The 24,993-nt window shown below is 35.6% G+C and overlaps 1 long non-coding RNA gene across 1 annotated transcript in view; it reads right to left on the bottom strand.

Moving 5' to 3' along the window:
• The window catches only part of LOC138842611 (uncharacterized), a 144,023-nt gene that overhangs the window by 50,804 nt on the left and 68,226 nt on the right, over positions 1-24,993 (bottom strand). The gene's annotated exons all lie outside the window — the stretch shown is intronic.

Raw genomic sequence — 24,993 nt, 5'->3', positions numbered from 1 at the left:
ACAGCCATAAAAAGGGAAATTGACAGTACCACAATCATAGTAGGGGACATTAACACCCCACTTTCACCAATGGACAGATCATCCAAAATGAAAATAAATAAGGACACACAAGCTTTAAATGTTACATTAAACAAGATGGACTTCATTGATATTTATAGGACATTCCATCCAAAAATAACAGAATACACATTCTTCTCAAGTGCTCATGGAACATTCTCCAGGATACATCATATCTTGGGTCACTAATCAAGTCTTGGTAAATTTAAGAACATGAAATCGTATCAAGTATCTTTTCCGACCACAAGGCTATGAGACTAGATATCAATTGCAGAAAAAAACCTGTAAAAAAATACAAACACATGGAGGCTGAGCTATACACTACTTAATAACCAAGAGAACACTGAATAAATCAAAGAGGAAATCAAAAAATACCTAGAAACAAATGACAATGAAGACACGGTGACCCAAACCTATGGGATGCATCAGAAGCATTTCTAAGAGGGAAGTTTATAGCAATACAATCCTACCTTAAGAAACAAGAAACATCTCAAATAAACAACATAACCCTACAACTAAAGCAATTACAGAAAGAACAAAAAAAAAACCCAGTTAGCAAAAGGAAAGAAATCATAAAGATCATACCAGAAATAAAGGAAAATGAAATGAAGAAAATGACAGCAAAGATCAATAAAACTAAAAGCTGGTTCTTTGAGAAGATAAACAAAATTGATAAAACATTAGCCAGACTCATCAAGAAAATAAGGGAGAAGACTCAAATCAACAGAATTAGAAATGAAAAAGGAGAAGTAACAACTGACACTGCAGAAATACAAAGGATCATGAGAGATTACTGAAAGCAACTATATGCCAATAAAATGGACAACCTGGAAGAAATGGACAAATTCTTAGAAATGCACAATCTTCCGAGACTGAACCAGGAAGAAGTAGAAAATATGAACAAACTAATCACAAGCACTGAAATTGAAACTGTGATTAAAAATCTTCTAACAAACAAAAACCCAGGACCAGATGGCTTCACAGGCGAATTCTATCAAATATTTAGAGAAGAGCTAACACCTATCCTTCTCAAACTCTTCCAAAATATAGCAGAGGGAGGAACACTCCCAAACTCATTCTATGAGGTCACCATCACCCTGATACCAAAACCAGACAAAGATGTCACAAAGAAAGGAAACTACAGGCCAATATCACTGATGAACATAGATGCAAAAATCCTCCACAAAATACTAGCAAACAGAATCCAACAGCACATTAAAAGGATCATACACCATTATTAAGTGGGGTTTATCCCAGGAATGCAAGTATTCTTCAATATATGCAAGTAAATCAATGTGATACACCATATTAACAAATTGAAGGAGAAAAATCATATAATCATCTCAATAGATGTAGAGAAAGCTTTCGACAAAATTCAACACCCATTTATGATGAAACCCTCCAGAAAGTAGTCATAAATGGATTTTCCTCAACATAATAAAGGCCACATATGACAAGCCCACAGCCAACATTGTCTTCAATGGTGAAAAACTGAAACCATTTCCACTAAGATCAGGAACAAGATAAGGTTGCCCACTCTCACCACTCTTATTCAACATAGTTTTGCAAGTTTTAGCCACAGCAATCAGAGAAGAAAAAGAAATAAAAGGAATCCAAATAGGAAAAGAAGAAGTAAAGCTGTCACTGTTTGCAGATGCCATAATACTATACATAGAGAATCCTAAAGATGCTACCAGAAAACTACTAGAGTTAATCAATGAATTTGGCAAACTAGCAGGATACAAAATTAATGCACAGAAATCTCTTGCATTCCTATACACTAATGATGAAATATCTGAACATGAAATTAACAGTGTCATTTACCATTGCAACAAAAAGAATAAAGTATCTAGGAATAAACCTACCTAAGGAGACAAAAGACCTATATGCAGAAAATTATAGGACACTGATGAAAGAACTTAAAGATGATACAAATAGATGGAGAGATACACCATCTTCTTGGATGGAAGAATCAACATTGTGAAAATGACTCTACTACCCAAAGCAATCTACAGATTCAATGCAATCCCTATCAAACTACCACTGGCATTTTTCACAGAACTAGAACAAAAAAATTCACAATTTGTATGGAAACACAAAAAACGCCAAATAGCCAAAGCAATCTTGAGAAAAAAAAAGGAGCTAGAGGAATCAGGCTCCCTGACTTCAGACTATACTACAAAGCTATGGTAATCAAGACAGTATGGTACTGGCACAAAAACAGAAAGATAGCTCAATGGAACTGGATAGAGAGCCCAGAGATAAACCCATGCACATATGGTCACCTTATCTTTGATAAAGGAGGCAAGAAGATACAGTGGAGAAAAGACAGCCTCTTCAATAAGTGGTGCTGTGAAAACTGGACAGCTACATGTAAAAGAATGAAATTAGAACACTCCCTAACACAACACACAAAAATAAACTCAAAATGGATTAAAGACCTAAATGTAAGAGCAGACACTATCAAACTCTCAGAGGAAAACATAGGCAGAACACTCTATGACATAAATCACAGCAAGATCCTTTTGACCCACCTCCTAGAGAAATGGAAATAAAAACAAAAATAAATGGGACCTAATGAAACTTAAAATCTTTTTCACAGCAAAGGAAACCATAAACAAGATGAAAAGACAACCCTCAGAATGGGAGAAAATATTTTCAGATGAAGCAACTGACAAAGGATTAATCTCCAAATTTACAAGTAGCTCATGCACCTCCATATCAGAAAAATAAACAACCCAATCCAAAAATGGGCAGAAGACCTAAATAGACATTTCTCCAAAGAAGATATACAGATTGCCAACAAACACATGAAAGAATGGTCAACATCATTAATCATTATAGAAATGCATATCAGAACTACAATGATGTATCACCTCACTCATCTCACTCATTCTCACAGAATGGCCATCATCAAAAAATCTACAAACAATAAATCCTGGAGAGGGTGTTGGCAAAAGGGAACCCTCTTGCACTGTTGGTGGGAATGTAAACTGTAAAAGCCACTTTGGAGAATAGTATGGAGGTTTCTTAAAAAACTAAAACTAGAACTACCATATGACCCAGAAAGCCCAGTACTGGGCATATACCCTGAGAAAACCATAATTCAAAAAGAGTCATGTACCAAAATGTTCATTGCAGCTCTATTTACAGTAGTCAGGACTTGGACACAAGCTATGTGTCCATCTACAGATGGATGGATAAAGAAGATGTGCCACATATATACAGTGAAATATTACTCAGCCATAAAAAGAAATGAAATTGAGTTATTTGTAGTCAGGTGGATGGACTTAGAGTCTGTCCAACAGAGTGAAGTAAGTCAGAAACAGAAAAACAAATACTATATGCTAACACACATATATGGAATAATAATAAAAAAAAGTTCTGAGGAACCTAGGGGCAAGATTGGAATAAAGAAACAGACCTACTAGAGAATGGACTTCAGGATACGGGGAGGGGGAAGGGTAAGCTGTGACAAAGTGAGAGAGTAGCATGGACATATATACACTACCAAACGTAAAATAGTTCGCTAGTGGGAAGCAGCCGCGTAGCATAGGGAGATCAGCTCTGTGCTTTCTGACCACCTAGAAGGGATGGGATAGGGAGGGTGGGAGGGAGGGAGACGTAAGAGGGAAGAGATATGGGGACATATGTATATGTATAGCTGATTCACTTTGTTATAAAGCAGAAACTAACACCCCATCGTAAAGCAATTATACTCCAATAAAGATGTTTAATATATATATATAAGTGATAATACTTATCATTAATTTACTGGCAAGTGGGAATGGTGTACAGAGGTTTAAAAAAGCCATGGAGAGAGTTAATTGCTCAGAGAAATACTGCCGTGCAGCAATGTAAGACCCACCCAAAGTTGGTGATGTGTAGTATATAGTAGAACTACCTGTTCTATTCTCTCCAGTAGTTTCCACGGCTGTCTCATTTTGTTAATTCTCCCAATATTTCAAACCTGTTATGGTGGTTTGTGATCAGTGATCTTTGATGTTACTACTATGATTCACTGAAGGTTCTCAGATGATGGGTAGTACTTTTTAGCAATAAAGTATTTTTAATTAAGTTATATATGTTGTTTTTTATATTTAATGTTATTGCACACTTAATAGACTACAGTCTATTTTACATGCCCTGGGAAGCCAAAACATTCATGTGACTGCCTTTATTGCATTGTTTGCTTTACTGGGGTGGCCTGGAGCCTAACCCATAATATCTTCAAGGTTTGCCTGTAGTTGGGCTCATCAGAGGTGAAGGTTTGTCAGGTGCAAAAACACAGGGAAAAGAGAATTTGGGGCATTGGCAAGAGTGTGTGAATCATAGAATTAAGTTGGGTAAGAAGGAATTTTTTAAAATTAAGTTGAATATTAAGGAATTTTTTAAATTGAGCAATAATAGATAGTGAGACAACACACAGACTGATACTTATCAAGTGGAAAAATAATAAGGAAAAAAAATACATTGGCAAGAACCAGAGCAAGTATAGAACACTGAGTAAAAGCACAAAGCCAGACAATGTCGGTTTGACTTTTACCACTTACTTGCTTTGTAACTCTAAGCATGGTAAACTTTCTATGCCTCAGTTTTCTCATCTATATAATGAGATAATAGGCCATTCCTCATGGGATCATTTAGAACATTAAGTTGATTAGTATATATAAAGCACTTAACACAGTTCCTGGCATATAATAAGCACTAAGTAAGTGCTAACTATTATCCATGTTAGAAAAGGCCAAAATAATTCTTGGTATATAATGGCTTCATCAGATGTCTTACTTAATTACAGTTTTAAACTTGGCTATATAAATTTGTGCTTCATAAAAGACTTAGAGGCTACATTATTCTACCGTTTATAGGATCCTTGTATTATTAAATTTAAATATGTATATCTCTAACATGTACCCACAATTTCAGGAACTCAATTCCAGTCACAGAATTTCAGTTTTAATGGACACATTCTGGCCCTTCCCAATGATTTGTTGTGCCTGATTTTACTTAGAAGCAATAATATTATCTTTGGATAACTTGAATTCGACAAATATCCAAGGTTGCTACTTCCTAATTCCATTCCATTCACATGTCATCTCAACAGACTACCCAAAATAAGTTTAGTTTCCAATGGTCCTGACCATACATACCAGCATCCATGTGGAAAGGATGTAGTCAGTTTAGTTTATCAATAATTTCTTGATGGGAATGACTGTAGCACATAGTTTTAATGTTAAAATGGAAAGATAAATCTAAACTGTTTATGACTAAGGTAAAAATAAATTCTTATTCAAGTTAAAGGATGCATTAGTTCTTAATGCCTCATGGTACAAGGACTCTTTACCTTAATTTTTGGTTTATCCTGGTCCTAATGACACTCATTAAAAAAACAGACTTCCTGACCTAGTGCTGATTCTTGGGCCACTAATTTGTTCTAAATATGTTTTATTTACAAATTGGATTGATTATGCTATATTTCTCAGGAGAGTAATGCCCAGGTATTTTTCTGAATACTTTTGTAATCTTTCCTATAAGACATAGTACAATTCACTGGAAATTAGTAATTCACTCACTGTGAAAATGGGGAAATTACCAAATAAATACTTTCAAGAATAGTGTGAAATGTAGATAAAATAAATAACTTTTAAATATTTTACTGAATTGAAAATTTGTTATCCAAATATTTTTCCTGACCTTATTAACACTTTTTGAATCCAAAAATATCACTTTAAAAAATAGGTGACATTTCCCCCATAGCAATTTGAATCTAAATTAATGTAGCAGAAGCAAAATGGTGGTTAGAACTATAACTGAAACATTTAAATTCCTATTCCAAAGCATTTATTCTCATACATAACTTCTGAGCTTTGACTTTCTGGTTTTAATGCCTTTTTTTAATATGTAAAAGGAAATGCATAAACTGAAAAATAAGGATTACCTCCACATGAGTAAAAACAATATACTTTATCTGTCACTATCTTATCGCTCTGACAACAAGAACAGTTTAATTTCCTCATTTTTACCTATGAAGGTACAGCATTAACACCGTATGAACACAAACATTAGGACTTTCATTTCCTATTTTAATTAAGAAATGTGATAAAGAGAAAGTATATTCCCTGTAGTACCAGACAGAGATTTTATTTTTCTAGACAGTCCCACCAATTCTAAAGCTAAACACCTGGATAAGGCATTGGAAATACATCTTTCCTTCTTATTTCAAACTCTGTGATCTGTGTCAGCAGCTGACACAGCGACTCTAGGACAACTCTGCTACCAGTTGAGAAATTTTAAAATGCCATTAAGCATTTTATCTCAATGTTCATATATCATTATATGTTCAGTTTGATTGGGCTGTTCATTGAACTGACTTTTTTTGTCCTTGGCATCTCTCTCTTTTACATATTCTTTGTTGCAGCTGAAACTGCTATGGGTAACAAGAGCAGATAAGCAAGTCCAAACCTACAACTGATTTTCCTAACACTTCTCATTACATGGCGGAAGAGGAACTAAAGTGACACAATGGTATAATGAAAACACATTAGATTAAGGTAGGGTTGTGGATGGTACCTGAGTTTTGTCCCTTACTCGTTGCCATTTCATCTTCCTTTAACTCAGTTTCCAAACTTTAAAAAATGACTGGCAGGATTAATTCTAAGGTCCCTTAAGCTTTGTGATTTCTATTGCCAAAAAGAGACAAAAAAGTAATCATTTTTTTCTCAGCTCAAGCAGAACTTATATTTTACACCTGAAAGTTTCTCATTATTTGGTTTTAAAAAATAATGAGGATGACAATAACTTTTTGCAACAGATGAATATGTAGAAATCAATAAAAACATTTTTGGTTTTATTTCTTAATAGCCATTGATAAGTACACATACAAAAAATTAAACAAATTCTAAATCTAAAATGCTCATAAGCCAATATCAATTTATGGAATTCGAGTTAACTGTGTAATTTTGCTCTTACTTGAGTCACTTTGCTTGTTATCAAATTACAAAGTTACATTGTTATCAAAGTAGAAATTTCTATCTAAAATTTAGATGATAAAATGCTAACTAAATGTATATAGATGGTGCCAAATATTTGAATCTCATAGCACCTTTTAGGAGTTAATCATTCCATCTCTAGACACTACTTTTATACTGAAGCCTCTCTGAGGCAAACAGCTCAGAAAGCACACGTGGATATGGGGTGAGAAAGCAATGCACCAAAGCCCCTCACTCAGTAAGATCCACATGGGTGTAAGGCAAGCACATACATCACTTAGCTAGCCACTAGGAGGTGGTCGTGTAGGCACAGGAATTCCAGGTCTAGCTCCAACCAAAGGGTTTAGTTGAGTGGCTGCAGTTTGGCTTCTTGAAAATAAATCTCTCCTATATGCCAACAAATCTACAAATTTTAGTCTCAGAATCTCTTTGCAATTTAAAAATTTTTTGAGGGTCTCTAGAAAGCCTTTGTCTATATGGGTTATATCTACCATTAATACTGTGTAGGAAATTAATACCAAGAAATCTTTTAAATATGCATTTATTAATTTTAAAATAATAATGAGAAAACTATTTTATGTGAAGACAAATAACATTTATATGAAAAATAATTGCTTTGTAAACACAAAAAAAGTTAGCAAGGAGACTGGCATTGTTTTACATGTTTTGCAAATCTCAATGTCTGACTTGAGAAAAAACAACTGGTTTTCCTGTATGTTTCTGCATTCAGTCTATTGAAATACATTGTTTTGATTGAAGCATGTGAAAAAAAAAATCTGGTCTCATCTAAATATATAGTTGTAAGGCAGGATTATTTTCATTTAATTGTGGATATTCTACATGAACAGCTAAATGAACTGATCTAAAACAAAGTAAATAACATTACTAGATTCAAAAAGCAACTAGTTGATCAAAACGTAGAAAGACTTATGATTTAAAAAAAATAAATGTACAAATATATATATATATATATATAATGTGTAGATATGGCTGTATAAGCATAGGGAAAGTTCATGAAAAGTAAATACCATATTATTTAACTTCTATAATATGTATCATATATTATTATATAGTATATATAAAAAGGATTTACGTTATTGCTATAATATCTATTTAACCTCTACAATAAGCTCTGGAGGTGTGTGGTCCCCCCAAAATGACACATGAAATGTGGGTGTGTTTCACTTTCTCGTGGTGTGTGCATGTGTGTGCGTTCCTTTGTGTTTCAAATTTTAAAAGAGTTGGGGTTGGAGAGGAAGCCAGGCACATTTCAGACTTCCTTACAACATACAATGCCATAAGACATTGGAAAATTTACAGAGTCCTCAGTAAAAATAGTTTTACCAGAAATTTCCTATCAAATCATTTATTAATACATGAAAACAACATAAAATTCTCACATAAGCAAAGGATGAAGAAACATTGCAAACATGTCCTCTTGAAAAGTAAGATATATTCCAGCCAAGTAAGAGAGAAAATTCCAGGTTAGGAGGTGAAGAATAAGGAGACTGGCACGTAAAAGGTTTATTTATTAAATACACTGTGTCTGCCCTAGGATAGTGTACGTTTCAAGTAATAATATAGCAGCCCAACTACTTGAGTTAAGCATATAAAATAGATACAAGGGCAGGCAGAACTTATGATGTAGAATCTACAGTATTTATTTCCTTTGCTTTGGGAACTCTCCTTTACCAGTGGTAAAACTGTAATAAAGTGTGTCCAGAAATCAAATAAAAACCCTTCAATAAATTAAAGTTCATAGAGGAAAATGTAGAAACAAAACTGAAAATTGGTAGTTTCTGATCTGTGTTTCTCCTCCTGCTTCTGCTTTGGCTTCATCAATGGTACTCCGCTCCTCCCTCTCTTCCTTCCCCTCCCTTACAGATGCTTGGCTCCCATGCCCAGAGAATTTGTTCACCAGTTATAGAGAGGAACCCAGACATTGTATTTCTTAAAGTTTCTCATTCAGGGTTGAGAGAACCACTGCTCTACATGGAGGTAGAATGGAGGAATAGATCAAGTTAATAACAGCATTACTGGCTATTCATCTAAAAAATATAGATCCCAACTTTTAATTCCAAGGGGAAACAAAAATTTGGATTCCACATTTGGTTACTAAACCTATGACCTCCACCCAATTAGAAGAGAAGCATATACAACCTTAAGAAAACTTTATTTTCTGACTCGATAAAAATGAACAGATGGAATGTCCATTACAGACATATATATATTCATTTACTCAAAATATTTATTGAATACTTTGAGGTACCAAGAACTGTGCTAGATACTGGAGATATAATGGTAAATAAAATAGATACATGTCCTGCCCTCCTACTACTCAGATTCTTTGTCATAATTTGTCATAGATAAGACAAGTGACTAAAGACAACAAATATACTTAATAAAATATTCTCTTGAGATACAGAGTAGATTAACGACTTTATTTTAGAGAAAAAAACCAACAGAATGTCTGCTGGATTCAAAGTCAATCTGTTTTCTAATAATAAGCTGCAAAGTTTAAATAACTGGTCTGAAATTTTTTCCATGTGTCTGAAAAACATTAAATATTTTGAAATAAATTTAGCCAAACATTAACATGGTAAAAAAAATTAACTAAAGTAAACTGGAGGGGTTATTGCCAATTTTGACCATCTATAGTAAAAAACCAAGATGGAAGCAATAAGTTGGTTTATTTTCCTAGAATTCTGTTCTCTGGAAGATTATATTTAATATAGTTCCATTTAAAATATTATTTAATATTTCCACATACACTTTATAGCAATTGATTTAAAAACAGCAAACTTAAATGTATTGTCATTATAATTACTCATCCTGTTTCTCCCCAATTATTTTCTAGTATTCTCATTTTCCAGATATGCAATATTATTACATTTCTTCATCACTATTCATCCAAGTTTTTCTTGTTTAATTATCTTAATCTTTTCTCATAAGTCATTTGGTCAACTCCTTATCATTCTTGTCCTTTTTTCTAGATTTCTAGAGTTAATGAGATGAGAACTTAATAGTACTTAGCATGCTGCATTTCTCCAAGAATTAGTGAAGAATTATTACCACCCTGTCTTATGTCATATTATTTCTATACATAAAACTATCATATTTTATTTAGGCTTCATGATGCTATGCAAAGGATTATTTAATCTACTCTTAGGTCCTTCTTGACAACTTTCTCATCCAGGATAATATCTATGCAATTGGTTTATTTCAAGTCAACACACAGTATCTACTCTATGTTCCCCTCTGTGGTGTGTGTATGAAGGACTCTCGTGTGCCCAGGAAAGAAACTGGGGAATAAGGGCACGAACACTATGGAACCCTTCCTGAAGAAGAATTGCCAAAGAATTAAAAAAAAAAAATTTCTGACATATATTAACAAGCTTGGGATGGGTTGACTATTATTTATTTTTTAAAATAAAGTGTATTGTAGTATACTTTGAAGACATTTTTATCTCTATTATGTAAATTAGAATGGGTTATCATCACGGTCTAATAACATTAATTCAAATATTAAGTGTCTATTATGAATCTGGCACTGTTTGGAATAAAGATAACAGAAGTAGTTTCTACCTACAAGGAAAAGTAGGAAAGAGAAGGCAGTGTGGTAGCAAAATGCGGGCTCAGAGCTCAGACTCTCTCAGGCAAATGTGGCTGTTATGTTTTTTAGCTGTGCGACTGGAAAAGTTATTGAATCTTGGTAACCCTAAGTTTCCTCCACAGAGGCTTAGAGGCTTATATAAATAGAAGTTTAATGCCTGCCATTTACTAAAGCTTACTTATGACTAGCACTTACTATAATTAACGCTTTACATAAATTATCTCATTTAGTCATGACTTTCCTTGTTGAAGAAAGGGGGGGCTCAGAGAGATTAAGTCACACAGTAAAAAAAAGAGACTTGTGATTGGAAAATAATTTTAGTTCTAATCCCATGCTGTTTCTTTCTGTTTCTAATCAAGTTTGTTTTAATCAATGATAGATACAGTTTTAAGTATTGATATTACATTGTTCTAAAGGGCTTATTATGAAAATCATTAGTCTACTCTCCACCGTTTCCAGCTGCCCATAGTTAACTGCTTATAAGTCTTTGAGCTGTTTCTTTTGGTATTTACCTCCACAACACTAAATACTCCTGTTTACAGTGTACCACTTGATTGCGGAAGGCAGGAGGGGCAGGCGAGGGGATAGATTGACGGCTGGCTTTCCACAATGAAAGATGAGAATCAACCACTCTTTTACTATTTCTGTATGTCCACCACTTCCATACTGCCCTCCTCTTCCATCCTTTTCAAATAGTAATATACTGTATTCAGGGTTGACATTATTATGTCTATTTAATATTTGTAGCTAAGTAGGAATTTGATTTCTTGCACAACTTTTCTTCAGATTTAATAACTTGTAGTGCCCCATGTGCTTAACGTTAACGTGTTTATAAACTCTTCTCCTATTCTCTAAATCTTTCAATGTATTTAAATACGTCAGGCATTTTTTTTTTAATATTTCCTTTATTGGAGACATTTCTCCCAAAGCTCTCCAACCTGTTTCACTCTGAGATGCTCGCCCTCTATGCTGGACACAGTCCTCATCCTATGCATTCTTTTCAAAATCAACTTGAATATTCTCTTCCTTGAGTTGAATTCCTTATTCCCTGAATCCCATTAATTCCTCTTTCTTCATGTATTCCCTTATTTTAGTGAAGAAACTCCTCTTGCAACTTCCCAAGGAAGAGTTTTTAGGAGTTAAGTTTTTGAGGCTTTGCTTGTCCAAAGATATTTTAGACTTCCTTCATACATAACTGATGGTTCTGCTGAGTATACAACTTTAGGTTGAACTTTGTTTATCCTCAAAATTTGGAAGTCTTCACTCTACTGTCTTCCTACTTTCAGTGCTGCTATGAGGAACTCCAAGGATGCTCTGATTTCTGGTCTTTTATATGTTACAATCACCACCCCACCACTCTTGATACTTCTAGGATCTCCTGTTTCTCTCCAGAGCTCTGTTTCATGATGCTATGCCTTAGTCTGGGTCTATTATTATCTATTGTTTTGGGAACTCTATCAGCCCTTTCAATCTGGAAACTCATTTCTTCAACTTCAGGGATTTTTCTGGAATTAATTCGCTAATATTTTCCTTCCTTCCACTTTCTTTGTTCTCTCTTTCTGGAAGTTTTATTATTCAGATACTGAATCTTCACTATTGAATTTCTAAACTTTTTTTTTCAATTTTCCATATGTATATATTAATTTCCAAGAGTTTTTCTCTGAATATTCCTTTAAAAATGGATCTTGTTCTTGTTTCACAGATACAATAGTTTTTCTGAGAAGATTAATGATTAATTTTTTGAAGCTTTCATTTTCATGATAAGTCTCTGTTTTGTTTGCTTTAATCTCTTCCATGTTAGACACTTCATCGAATATGTGTTCATTGCTACCTATCCACTTATATCTAAAACACTGACTGAAAATTCTGTGGGGCACTCGACCATGGCCTTTTCATACAGGAATCTGGCTAGCCTTTTTCATTTAAGAAACCCTGTTCTCAGTATCTTTTTTTTTAATTTGTTTTTTATTGAAGAATAGTTGAATTACAATGTTGTGTTAATTACTGCTGTACAACAAAGTGACTCAGTTGTACATATACATTCTTTTTCATATTGTTTTCCATTATGGTGTATCACAGGATATTGAATATAGTTCTCTGTGCTATACAGTAGGACCTTGTTGTTTACAATTCTATATGTAATAGTTTGCATTTGCTAATCCCAGACTCCCACTCCATCCCTCCCACTTGGCAAACACAAGTCTATTCTCTATGTCCCTGATTTTGTTTCTGTTTCATAGATAGGTTCATTTGTGTCATATTTTAGATTCCACATATAAGTGATATCATATGGTATTTGTCTTTCTCTTTCTGACTTACTTCACTTAGTATTATAATCTCTAGTTGCATTCATGCTGCTGCAAGTAGCATTATTTCATTCTTTTTTATGGCTGAGTGGCTGTATCTTTAAATATTTTCTCTTAGGCTTGTTGGAAGTCCCAGAAAATAGTCTTCTAATTACTCGAGTTTTGGAAGCACAGTGGGAAAAGAGGACAGGGGTGGGGAGGTCTTAATATTCAGGTGTAACCTTTCATTTAATACCCCTGTTTCAGTTTGGTTCTCTTTTCTTATATGTACCCAGTTCAGCAACACCTGGCTTATTATCTACTGAGAAAAATATGCTTTATTACCTACAGAGAAAAATCTCCAGTTTTCTGTTGGGGTGGAGTAGGGGCAGTGTTGGATGAAAGGAGGAAACTGCTTCTTTAAGGATCTTTCAGCCAACCTTCTTGATTTAGCCCCACCTTCATCCTCACTTGCTGAGGTATCTGGGGCTACCAGTTCTTTAGCATATTCGGGCTTTGCTGTGCAAATCAAGGTACATTAAGTGTTTCTCTATGATGGCTTAAGAGTCAGCTCTCTCAGATCTGCAAAATCTTTTTATTACTTCTAGTGGGATCTTCCCAGACCGGGGCACGAACCCGTGTCCCCTGCATCTGCAGGTGGACTCTCAACCACTGCGCCACCAGGGAAGCCCCATGGCCTATCTTTAACCAGAAATCTTTAAATTCCATGCTTTTCCCACTATTCCAGGGTAGGGAAACATTGAATAGTGTACTTTACTTTTTCACATTTTCTTGCTTTTGGCTTTCCCTCTATTCAGCAAGAGACACTCACTGCTTTCAGGAAGATTAGGATTACCGTGGCTGGAGTGCAAAGGAAAACTATTGCAAAATAGGGTCTTGGAGCCCATTTCAGAAAAAACAGCTGAAAAGTCAAGCTTTCAATGACAAGAACCATATACTTAAGAGAGAAAAAAAGTTCTCTAGACTAAAAAATTTCCTCATAAATATTAAGAAACAAAGCTAAGAGGACTGAGAATATGGTTTTACTGTAAACCCATAGGATATAAAATTTCTGCTGTATAAGATGGTAAGAAAAATTCCATCCCAGGGTAGGGTAACTAGCCTGGAGGAGCAAAGAGGAGGGCTCAGCCCTGAGCCTCTTCCAGCACTGGGTGGGAAGAGAGGCTGGTAAAAGAGTATCTCAAGAGGAATTTAGCAATCTGTGAGCAGCATACATATGGCTCCCTTGCCATATGGAAATATGAGCAAAGACCTCCTTATGGATTACATCCAGCCAGTATGGGACAGGGGCAATAAAGTTGTATAATTAGGCAGTTATAATCCTCAAATGGAGTCAAAATGAGCAGATTAGAGAAACTGCTTCTGTGTAATGACAAACTGGAAATATATTGGCTACCTCCTTGTGCAATGATAAAAACAAAATAGAATCAACATGCATTTTTAACCATCAATAAGATACCAATAGACTCCGCACAGGGTAAAGATGCATATAATGAGGGTAGGTGTTGATAACCTGAAGAAATAACCTGAAGAAATAAACATTGGTTTTTTCCTATAACTGGTAAGATCTTCACTTATTTACAATCTAATTCCCCATATAAAGATCTGAGTTTCATTTAGCTAATCCTGTGGCAGATTTCAGAGATCACAAAGGGACACCAGAGAGGTCACCAAGAGGATGAAAACTCTAACAGCCCCTGTGGAAGCTGTGGGACTCGTGTCTCAATAACCAAGGTTCACAGAGAAGTGAGCAGTGTAGCACTTGCTTTCCTGGATTTCTCTGTGGTACAGGGGTTGTTAACAGTCCAGACAACATGTGGAGTTGAGTGCCCCCAACCTTTATTCTACAAACAAGTAATTACAGGGAACGTCAATAATTACAACCAAAATAGCAAATCAAATCTAGTCAGTGCCTGCGCAAAGTAAAATGCCTATTCCTATTACAATCATAATATTCAAGAAGGTATTTGAAAAGTAAAATGGCAGATAAATCACATGGTACAAAAAGAATCATAAAAATAAAATACCTTGGGCTGTATTAATCTACTGTCAAGGTTACATTATACCTCTAGTGGCTCTAAAATAATGATAGAGGAATCTATCCCAGAAATTTAAAAAAGTCTAATTGGAATCAATTATAAATAAAAGACTGAGATAATTATCAGACTCCAAATAATGCACAAATGAGATAGAGGTTCATCAAATATTATTCTTAAATTTAGGTAAACGTAGTCAAACCACGAAGTGTTTTTTTTTTTTTAGTTTTTCTGGCTTTGAAATATCCTAATCAGTACCAGGCATCAAGGGAATATGAATAAAAGAATCTTACTTTCCCACTTAGATCAGGGTGTGTAAAACGTCCCTTTTTCAATAGATCATCAGTGTTTATGCATCTTTTAGAACTGTCTGATCATAATGAGCTAAGTATGACCTTCTACAATTATGGTCAATTCTTAGACTTTTTGTGATGCAAAATATGCCAGCTTGTGTGAATTTCTTTAGCAAGCCATTTCTCCTGTGTAATAAACTATAAATGAAGATATTAAACAAGAACTTATTGAAGACTAATTTTTATGGCACTGAATGTGATGCTTTGCTGTTTATCATTATGCTTTATTGATGGTCTTTTAGCCATTTCAATCTATGTTGCCAGGATCCATCAAGACAATTCCAAATAATAATGAAACATTAGAGTCTATGCTTCTCTAAAAATTAATATACTAGACATTAAGAATTCTGCATGTATTAGCCATACCTAGTTCACTAATTTTGTAAAGAGAAAAGTAAAGTACATTGGACAGGATTTAAATATGTCATGGTAAGAATCCTGCTTGGGAAACCATGTGGGTTTTTCCATTTATTTCCAGATGTTCACAGTTTTATTTTTGACCCAGAAAATTAAAGTCACTCACTTGCCATAGTCTGAAGCTTATCCCAGCCTGAGGCCAAACTCACTGACCTATTCAAGGCAACTAGAGTAGTCAGATCAAAGCACTGAGATTTTTGTTGTTGTTGTTGCTTTCTAAAATAAATTTAAAAAATTTTTTTAAACATCTTTATTGGAGTATAATTGCTTTACAATGGTGTGTTAGTTGCTGCTTTATAACAAAGTGAATCAGCTATACATATACCTATATCCCCATATCTCCTCCCTCTTGTGTCTCCCTCCCACCCTCCCTATCCCACCCCTCTAGGTGGTCACAAAGCACCGAGCTGATCTCCCTGAAAGCACTGAGCTTTTTTGAATGACTGTTCTACATAGACTTATATGAAAACCTGTGTGTGTGTGTGTGTGTGTGTGTGTAGGTATATATATATACCTACACACACACACACACACACACACACGGCATTTGTCTCTCACATGCGGAGAATTGAGGTTCTCTGCATTTATACTTGGTTATAAACGTATAACCAAGTATACATTGGTTAATATACCTGCATGGACTGTGTTAGTTCTGGACTGTGAAAGGCAAATGCTGCAAAGTATATAGCTTTCTTATGTAGTGGGTAGAGATGAAGAGAAGCAAAGCTAGATAAGGGGATCCAGGTGGACCGTAGGCCCAGAAACAGACTAAATCTACATCCACCTCTGCAAGTCAGAAGTGACAGTAAATCTACAAAGCTGAGATGGCAAGACGGTGTGGTATACAGTCAAAGAAACAGAATTACAGGATGCTAATCCACTGGAACTGATCAGGAGACTCAAATTTTGGTAAACAAAAAAGAGAAAGCTGGGTCCTATTTGAGTAGCTCCAACAGGCAGATATAAAGCCTCTATTTCCTCCCATGGTCCTCAATTTCCCGAATGAATTAAATAATTGCATGAGCCCACATTTTCTCATCCTGCTTAAGTTCCACTAGCACCTAAGTAACCAGGAAAGAAAGCTAAGGAAAATACACCACTCTATTCTTAAAGAGACTATAGATCTGAGTAAATCTACACCAATCAAGGAAGAATAAACAGAAAAAAATTAGAGCTATTTACATAAATGTAAAAGAAAAGAAAAACATATGTATAGCATGTAAAACAAATTTAAAGAACATATTTATTAAATTTGATATCAGAATAATAACAAAATTGTAAGCAGCAACAACCTTGCATTCTTAAATGATGGCAGGAGCTGGTATACTCAACAGCAAGGTCAGGGGGATGTCCCACATGATTTACGATGTATATGCCGTAAATCAACAGCTGATATTTAGTGCTGTCTCCCCTCCAACTCCTGCCAGAATGAATGGGGGCTAGGAACAAGAGTGGAGGTGAGGGCTTCCCTGGTGGCGCAGTGGTTGAGAGTCTGCCTGCCGATACAGGGGACACGGGTTCGTGCCCCGGTCCGGGAAGATCCCACATGCCGCGGAGCGGCTGGGCCTGTGAGCCATGGCTGCTGAGCCTGCACGTCCGGAGCCTGTGCTCCACAACAGGAGAGGCCACAGCAGTGAGAGGCCCGCGTACTGCCAAAAAAAAGAGAAAAGAGTGGAGGTGAGAATGACTACTCTCACAATCATATCTATTAACCTTCTTGAAAAACTTTGGGCTTGATACATTTGGAGGTCCTAGGGTCCACAGAAGCAATGATTCTACCTGGGAACCAAGTTATGGAAAACAAAGTGGAAACAGAATGCCCCCCAAATCATTTTGGGTCCCTCATGCCACCAAGCCAACAGTCTGAGAAGCAGGTCTCCACACTGGTCATGATGATTGGGTTACTACCATACAGTGGAGGACTACGTGTAAAACCCAGGGAATTCACTGGGTTATCTCTGAGTTTCTCCTTGTCCAATAGTAGTGGTTAGTGAGAAACCACTGTGATCTAACATAAATAAGACCACTGAAAACTCAGATCCTACAGGAATAAAGAACTGGGTCACCAACTAGATAAAGAACATCATCCAGCTGAGTTTGCAGCAGAGGTAAGAGGAACATGAAATGGATGGTAGAAAAAGACAGCTATGATTAGTAAGGAAGAACTCTGTGTAACCAGCTACCAAATCAGGGAGTTTAGCAGCTATGTTTTACATCACTAAATTGTATCCCTAGCCCTCTTTCCCTTTTTCTTCTTGCTATCTTATATGAAGAGCATCAGTGGCATCTAATGTTTAGGTAAGAGAATGACCATTGCCATCATCCCTAATTAAGGTAGTTGAGGGAATTTCTTGCAACACCTTTGTTAGGTTTCAACCAGAGGAAGGAGAAAGAGTGGATACTTGAGAGGCAGAAGGGTTTAGCTGTGCTAGACATCTTCTAATGCACTCATATCTGCTCTCCATCTTTCTCCAACCTCTGTGCTGACCTGACATGTATGGACTAGATCATAGGGCTCTCTTTTACTCTGGACTCCAGTTGGGTTTGGCTAATGGAGAGCCACAGCAGAGGTTAGGAAAGAACCTAAGAGATACCTGTTTTCCTTGCTCCCTCCCAGGTCTCACAATCAAAGGTTATTGCTACTCTTTCCATTCACTGCTCATCTCCTTCCCTTGGATCTAGTGGTGGTAACTGATCTGCTATTGTTAGCCCAGGACACCAAACCCACGGCATTGTAGATTATCCTCTATTAAATCCTCCTTGAATTATCTCACTTTGAATGTGCCAGCTGTTTTCAGCTAGGAGCCTGCCTAATACGTGTAGCATAGCACAATCAAAGACACTTTTTAACTAGAAAACTTTATTGAGGGAGGGAAATTAAGTATTACTCTGTATCTGGAATAGACTTGGGGGAAATCAATGAACTTAAGAAAGTTCCAATAAAATTTAGATTTACTAGAATTGTCTTTGAGATTTTTTTCATTTAATTTTCTATTTTTAAGTATTAGACAGAAAATAACCTTAGTAAGGAATCCAGATAGATATAATGTTGAGCATCCCTTTGAGGGAAAGCAGGCACACTCTAAACAAAGCACCAAGGCCTAAACTTAACATGAGTCCCAAATGGAACATGAATCAATAGAATCACTGTTATGGGTTAAATTGTGTCTCTTAGAAAGAAATGTTGAAATTGTAACCCCCAGTGCCACAGGATGTGACCTTATTTGGAAATAGGATCTTTACACAAGTTAAAATAAGTAATTAGAATAGACCCTAATCCAATATGACTGCTATCCTTTTAAGATTTGGGGAAATTTGTATACAGAGACAGACACACACAGGGGAGAACGATGTGATGAGATCCAGAGGGAAAGGCCAGAGGAAGATAGAGGACAGAAGTGATGCAGGTATAAGACAAGGAATTCTTGGGGCCACTAGAAGCTTGGAGAGACAAGGAAGGATTCTGCTACAGGTTTCAGAGAAAGTATGGCCCTGCCAGTACCTTGATCTTAGACCCCAAAACAGTGAGACAATAAACTGTTGTTTTAAGCCACTCAGTTTGTGATATCAATACTTTGTTATGGCAGCGTTAGGAAACTGATACAATCAATTTTCATTTGCTATAGTGGGAACTCTATATTTTAAAAGTCCTGAATTTTAATTAGTAAGTCACCAAAAACTATATCTGGATTACTCAGTCCACATATCAAACAAACATTTCTAACTAGGTTTAAACACACTTGAATTGTTACTTTTAGCCCACCTCTCAAATCTCTCACTAACAGATGTGGCCCTGATGTTCTGGGAAGTTATAAATATCTCCTCACGTCCACAAGCATAGATAGATGCAGAAGTAGGATTTGAACCAGATACTGTGGCTCATAATATGGCACCTTTTCCATTGCAGTTTGGAATCTGCCCTGGCTCTGCTTAATGGATCTGTGACTTGAACAAGTGATTTAAACTCTCTGAACCTCAGAATCCTGTTTGATAGTATTTCGTAACTCACAGGATTCACGTATGACTTACTAGTCATTATGCATAAAGGGCTTAAAACCAGAGCCAGCACAAGGTAATTGTTCACCAAAGGCAACTGCTATTAAGATGAGCCAAGCAGACTCTGGGTTGACTTCAAGACTCTTCAGCTGATTATGAGTTAAATTCAGAGAAACAGAGAAACCAAGAAACATGTGAGGCCTTCCCTTTCCAGGAAGCTATAGTAGAAGGCATAGGGAACAGAAACAAACATCTTTCCTATTTATTTCAAAATATATTTGGAAAGCAATAGTGTCTACAATTTTATTTTCACTGCTTCATTCAGTTTACAGCTAGTAATGTTCATTAGAATGAATTTTAAAATACATTAATCCTAATGTAACAGGATGTAAAAATGGAAATATCTACCTCGATTGCAGCTGAGGTCCTGAGACAACATAATGGAAAGGGGTCCCATTCTCCCGAGAAAGGTGCCAGATCACTTAGCATGACTTTTAAAGAAGTAGCTAACAGCTGTTTGTTGTTCGTTTGCCTAATATCTATGATGAGGGTATAAAACGTTGATTTGGGGTTTTTTTAAAATAACAAATCCCTGAGGTTAACATATTCTATTAAGACACTAGTTCTCCAGTATAAATAGGTTACAGCAAAATTCTAGGTAACCAATTGCCCCTTTTAGTTGAAATCTCATTTATTCATTCAACAAATATCTATTGAGGGCCCATTACGTCCCACGGACTATTCTAGTGCTGGGGATACAGCAGTAATCAAAACAGAAAAAGAAAATCTTCATCGTCCAAAGCTTACAGCTCATGAAGCGGAAAGGTAAATAACTAGATAGATGAAATATTTATGATAATAGATGTGATAATGCTGAGGAGAAAAATGAAGCAGAGAAAACAAATAGATATTGTGTGTGTGTTGGAGGTGTGTGCCATTTTTGGGAAGAAATGCCACCAGGGAAGAAAAGCCACATTGCACTGGAGAGACTGAAAGGAAGTAAGGAGTCCAGCTATGCAGGCTTCTGGGAGAAGGATATCCAGAATATGGGAAACAGTGATTGCAGCTTCCCTAAGCAAGAGTGTTTGCTAAGGATCAGGGAGGAGGCCACTGTGACTGGGGCAGAGAGAGCAAGGTGGAGGATAATAGGAGATGAGGTCCCACAGGTAACTGTGGGTGGGACAGGGGAGTTATTTGAGGTTATAGTTTCTCCTTGTAATAATCTATTGGGTTGGCCAAAAAGTTCGTTTGGGTTTTTCCATAACATCTTATGAAAAACCCAAATGAACTTTTTGGCTAATCCAAGATATTCTCCAATGGCAACCACAATGTCCCTTACTTCACTGTCCACAGTAAATTTCAGGGGGTAGAGGATCATGTGTGTTTTTTTTTTTTAATTGACTTATAGTTGATTTACAATGTTATATTAGTTTTAGATATACAACACAGTGATTCAACATTTTTATAGGTTATACTCAATTTAAAGTTATTACAAAATATTGGCTGTGTTCCTGTGCTGTACATTACATCCTTGTGTCTTTTTATTTTATACCAGTAGTTTGTACCTCTTAATCCCCTTCCCCTAACTTGCCCCTCCCCCAACCCCTCTCTCCACTGGTAACCACTAGTTTGCTTTCTATATCTGAATCTGTGTCTGTTATATTCACTCATTTCATTTTTTAGATTCCACATACAAGTGAAAATATACATTATTTGTCATTCTCTGACTTATGTCACTAAGGATAATACCCATCAGTTCCATCCATGTTGTCACAAATGGCAAAATTTCATTCTTTTCTTTATGGCTGAGTACTATTCCTGTGCGTGTGTGTGTGTGTGTGTGTGTGTGTGTGTGTGTTTCTTCTTTATCCATTCATCGGCTGATGGGCACTTACATTGCTTCCATATTTTGGTTATTGTAAATAATGCTGTGGTGAACATTGGATTGTGTGTATCTTTTTGAATTAATGTTTTCATTTTCTTCAGACATAAACCCAGAATTGGAATTGCTGGATCACATGGTAGTTTTATTTTTAGTTTTTTAAGGAACCTCCATACTGTTCTCCATAGTGGCTACACCAATTTACATTCCCACCAACAGTGCAAGAGTGTTCCCTTTTCTCCACACCCTCTCCAGCATTTATTGTTTATCTCTTTGATGACAGCCATTCTGACAGGTGTGAGGTGATGTATCATTGTGGTTTTGATTTGCATTTCCCTGATGATTAGTGCTATTCAGCATCATTTCATGTGCCTGGTTTTTGATCTGTATATCTTCTTTGGAAAAATGTCAATTTTTCAGTTGAGTTGGTTTTTGTGATATTGAGTTGTATGCACGCTTTATATATTTTGGATATTAAGTCCTTGTCAGACATATCATTTGCAAATGTGTTCCTCATTCAGTAGGTTGTCTTTTCATTTTGTTGATGGTTTCCTTTGCTGTGCAAAAGCTTTTAAGTTTAATTAGGTCTCATTTGTTTATTTTTGTTTTTGTTATCCTTGCCTGAGGATACAGATCCAAAAAACATTGATAAGACTTATGTCAAACACTATACTGCCTACATTTACTTCTACGGGTTTTATGGTTTCTGGTCTTACATTAAGGTCTTGAATCCACTTTGAGTTTATTTTTGTATATGGTGTGAGAAAATGTTCTAATTTCATCCTTTTACATGTAGCTGGCCAGTTTTCCCAACACCACTTATTAAGGTGACTGTCTTTTCCTCCTCATATATTTTGCCACCTTTGTCATAGATTAAATGACTATATGTCTGTGGGTTTATTTCTGGGTTCTCTATCCTGTTTCATTAATCTACGTGTCCATTTTCATGCCAGTACCATGATGTTTTGATGACTGTAGCTTTGTAGTATAGTCTGAAGTGAGGTATCATGATACCTCCAGCTTTGCTCTTTTTTCTCAGGATTAGTTTGGCAATTTGGGGTCTTTGTGGTTTCACACAAATTTTAGGTATATTTATTCTAGTTCTGTTAAAAAAACCCAAAAAATCCATGGGCATTTTAATAGGTTGCACTAAATCTGTAGATTGCTTTGGGTAGTATGGACATTTTAACAATAATTCTTCCAATCCAGGAACATAGGGTATCTTTCCATTTCTTTGAATCACCTTCAATTTCCTGCATCAGTGTATTACAGTTTTCAGAGTATAGGTCTTTCATCTCCTTGATTAAGATTATTCCTAGGTATTTTATTCTTTTTGATGCAATTTTAAACAGGATTATTTTCTTGCTTTCTCTTTCTGATAGTTCATGATTAGTGTATAGAAAAACAACAGATTTCTATATATTAATCTTATAGCCTGCAACTTTACTGAATTCTTTTATTACTTCTAGTTTATTGGTAGAGACTTTAGGATTTTATATATATAGTCTCATGATACCTGCAAATAGTGAGCTTTACTTCTTTCCTTCCAATTTGGATGCCTTTTCTTTCTTTTTATTGTCTGATTGCTGTGGCTAGGACGTCCAATACTATGTAAAATAGAAGTGGCGAGAGTGGGCATCCTTGTCTTGTTCCTGATCTTAGAGGAAAAGTTTTCAGTTTTCACCATTCAGTTTGATGTTAGCTGTGAGTCTTTCATATGGCCTTTATTATGTTGCAATATGTACCCTCTATATCCACTTTGTTCAGAGTTTTTTATCATGAATGGATTTTGAATTTTGTCAAATGCTTTTTTCTGCATATATTGAGATGATTGTGTGTTTTTACTTCCTTTTGTTAATTTAGTGTATCACATTGATTGATTTGCAGATATTGAACCATCCTTGCATTCCTGGAATAAATCCCACTTGATCCTGGTGTATGATCCTTTTTATATATTGTTAAGTTCAGTTTGCTAATATTTTATTGAGGATTTTTGCATCCATATTCATCAGAGATATTGGCCTTTTGTAGTGTCTTTACCTGGTTTTGTGATCAGGGTAATGGTGGCCTTATAGAATGAATTTGGGAGTGTTCCCTCCTCTTCAACTTTTAGGAATAGTTTGAGAAAAATAGGTATTAGCTCTTCTTTACATGTTTGGTAGTATTCCCCAGTGAAGCCTTCCAGTACTCAACTTTTATTTGTTGAGAGTTTTCTGATTACTGATTCAATACTACTAATTGGTCTATTCAGATTATTTGCTTCCTCCTGGTTCAGTCTTGGAAGCTTGGGTATTTCTAGGAATTTATCCATTTCTTCTAGGTTGTCCAGTTTGTTGGCATATAACTGTTCGTTGTATTCTTTTATTAGTGTATTTCTGTGATATCAGTTTTAATTTCTCCTTTCATTTCTTATTTATTAGGGTCCTCTCTCTTTTTTTCTTAATTAGTCTGGCTATAGTCTTATCAATTTTATCTTTTCAAAAAAACAGCTCTTGGTTTCACTGATATTTTCTACAATTTTTAGATCTCTATTTTATTTATCTCTGTTCTGATCTGAATTATTTCCTTCCTTCTGCTGACTTTGGGCTTTGTTGTTCTTTTTATAATTCTGTCAGATGGTAGGTTAGGTTGTTTATTTGATTTTTATTGTTGTTTCTTGAGGTAGGCCTGTATCACTTAAAATTTCCCTCTTAGAACTGCTTTTCCTGTGTCTCATAAACTTCGGAGAGTTATGTTTTTATTTTCACTTATCTCAAGGTATGTTGCAATTTCATCTTTGGTATCTTCATTGACCCATTGATTTTTTTCAGTACTATGTTGTTCAGTCTCCATGTTTTCGATTTTCCCATTTTTCTTCCTATAATTAACTTCTAGTTTCATACCATTATGGTTGGAAAAAATGCTTGACAGGATTTCAATTTTCTTAAATTTATTGAGACATGTTTTGCAGCCTAACCTGTGATCTATCCTGGAATGTATACTCTGCTGCTTTTGGAAGGAATGTCCTGTAAATTAATATAAAGCCCAACTGGTTTAATGTGTCATTTAAGGGCACTGTTTCCTTATTGATTTTCCATCTGGATGATCTGTCCATTGATGTAAATGAGGGGTTAAAGACCTCCACTATTAATGTATTATTGTCAATTTCTCCCTATATGTCTATTAATATTTGTTTTATATATTTAGCACTCCCATATTAGGTACATATGTTTATAAATGTTGTATCCTCTTCTTGTATTGGTGCCTTTACCATTATATAATGCCCTTCTTTATCTTTTATTATAGGCTTTGTTTTAAAGTCTACTTGGTCTCATATGAGTACTGCTACCCCAGCTTTCTTTTCA

The sequence above is a fragment of the Globicephala melas genome, chromosome 3, assembly GCF_963455315.2.
Source record: "Globicephala melas chromosome 3, mGloMel1.2, whole genome shotgun sequence".
Classification (NCBI taxonomy): domain Eukaryota; kingdom Metazoa; phylum Chordata; class Mammalia; order Artiodactyla; family Delphinidae; genus Globicephala; species Globicephala melas.
Note: the sequence above shows the minus strand (reverse complement) of the source record. Positions and strands in the feature narration are given on the sequence as shown.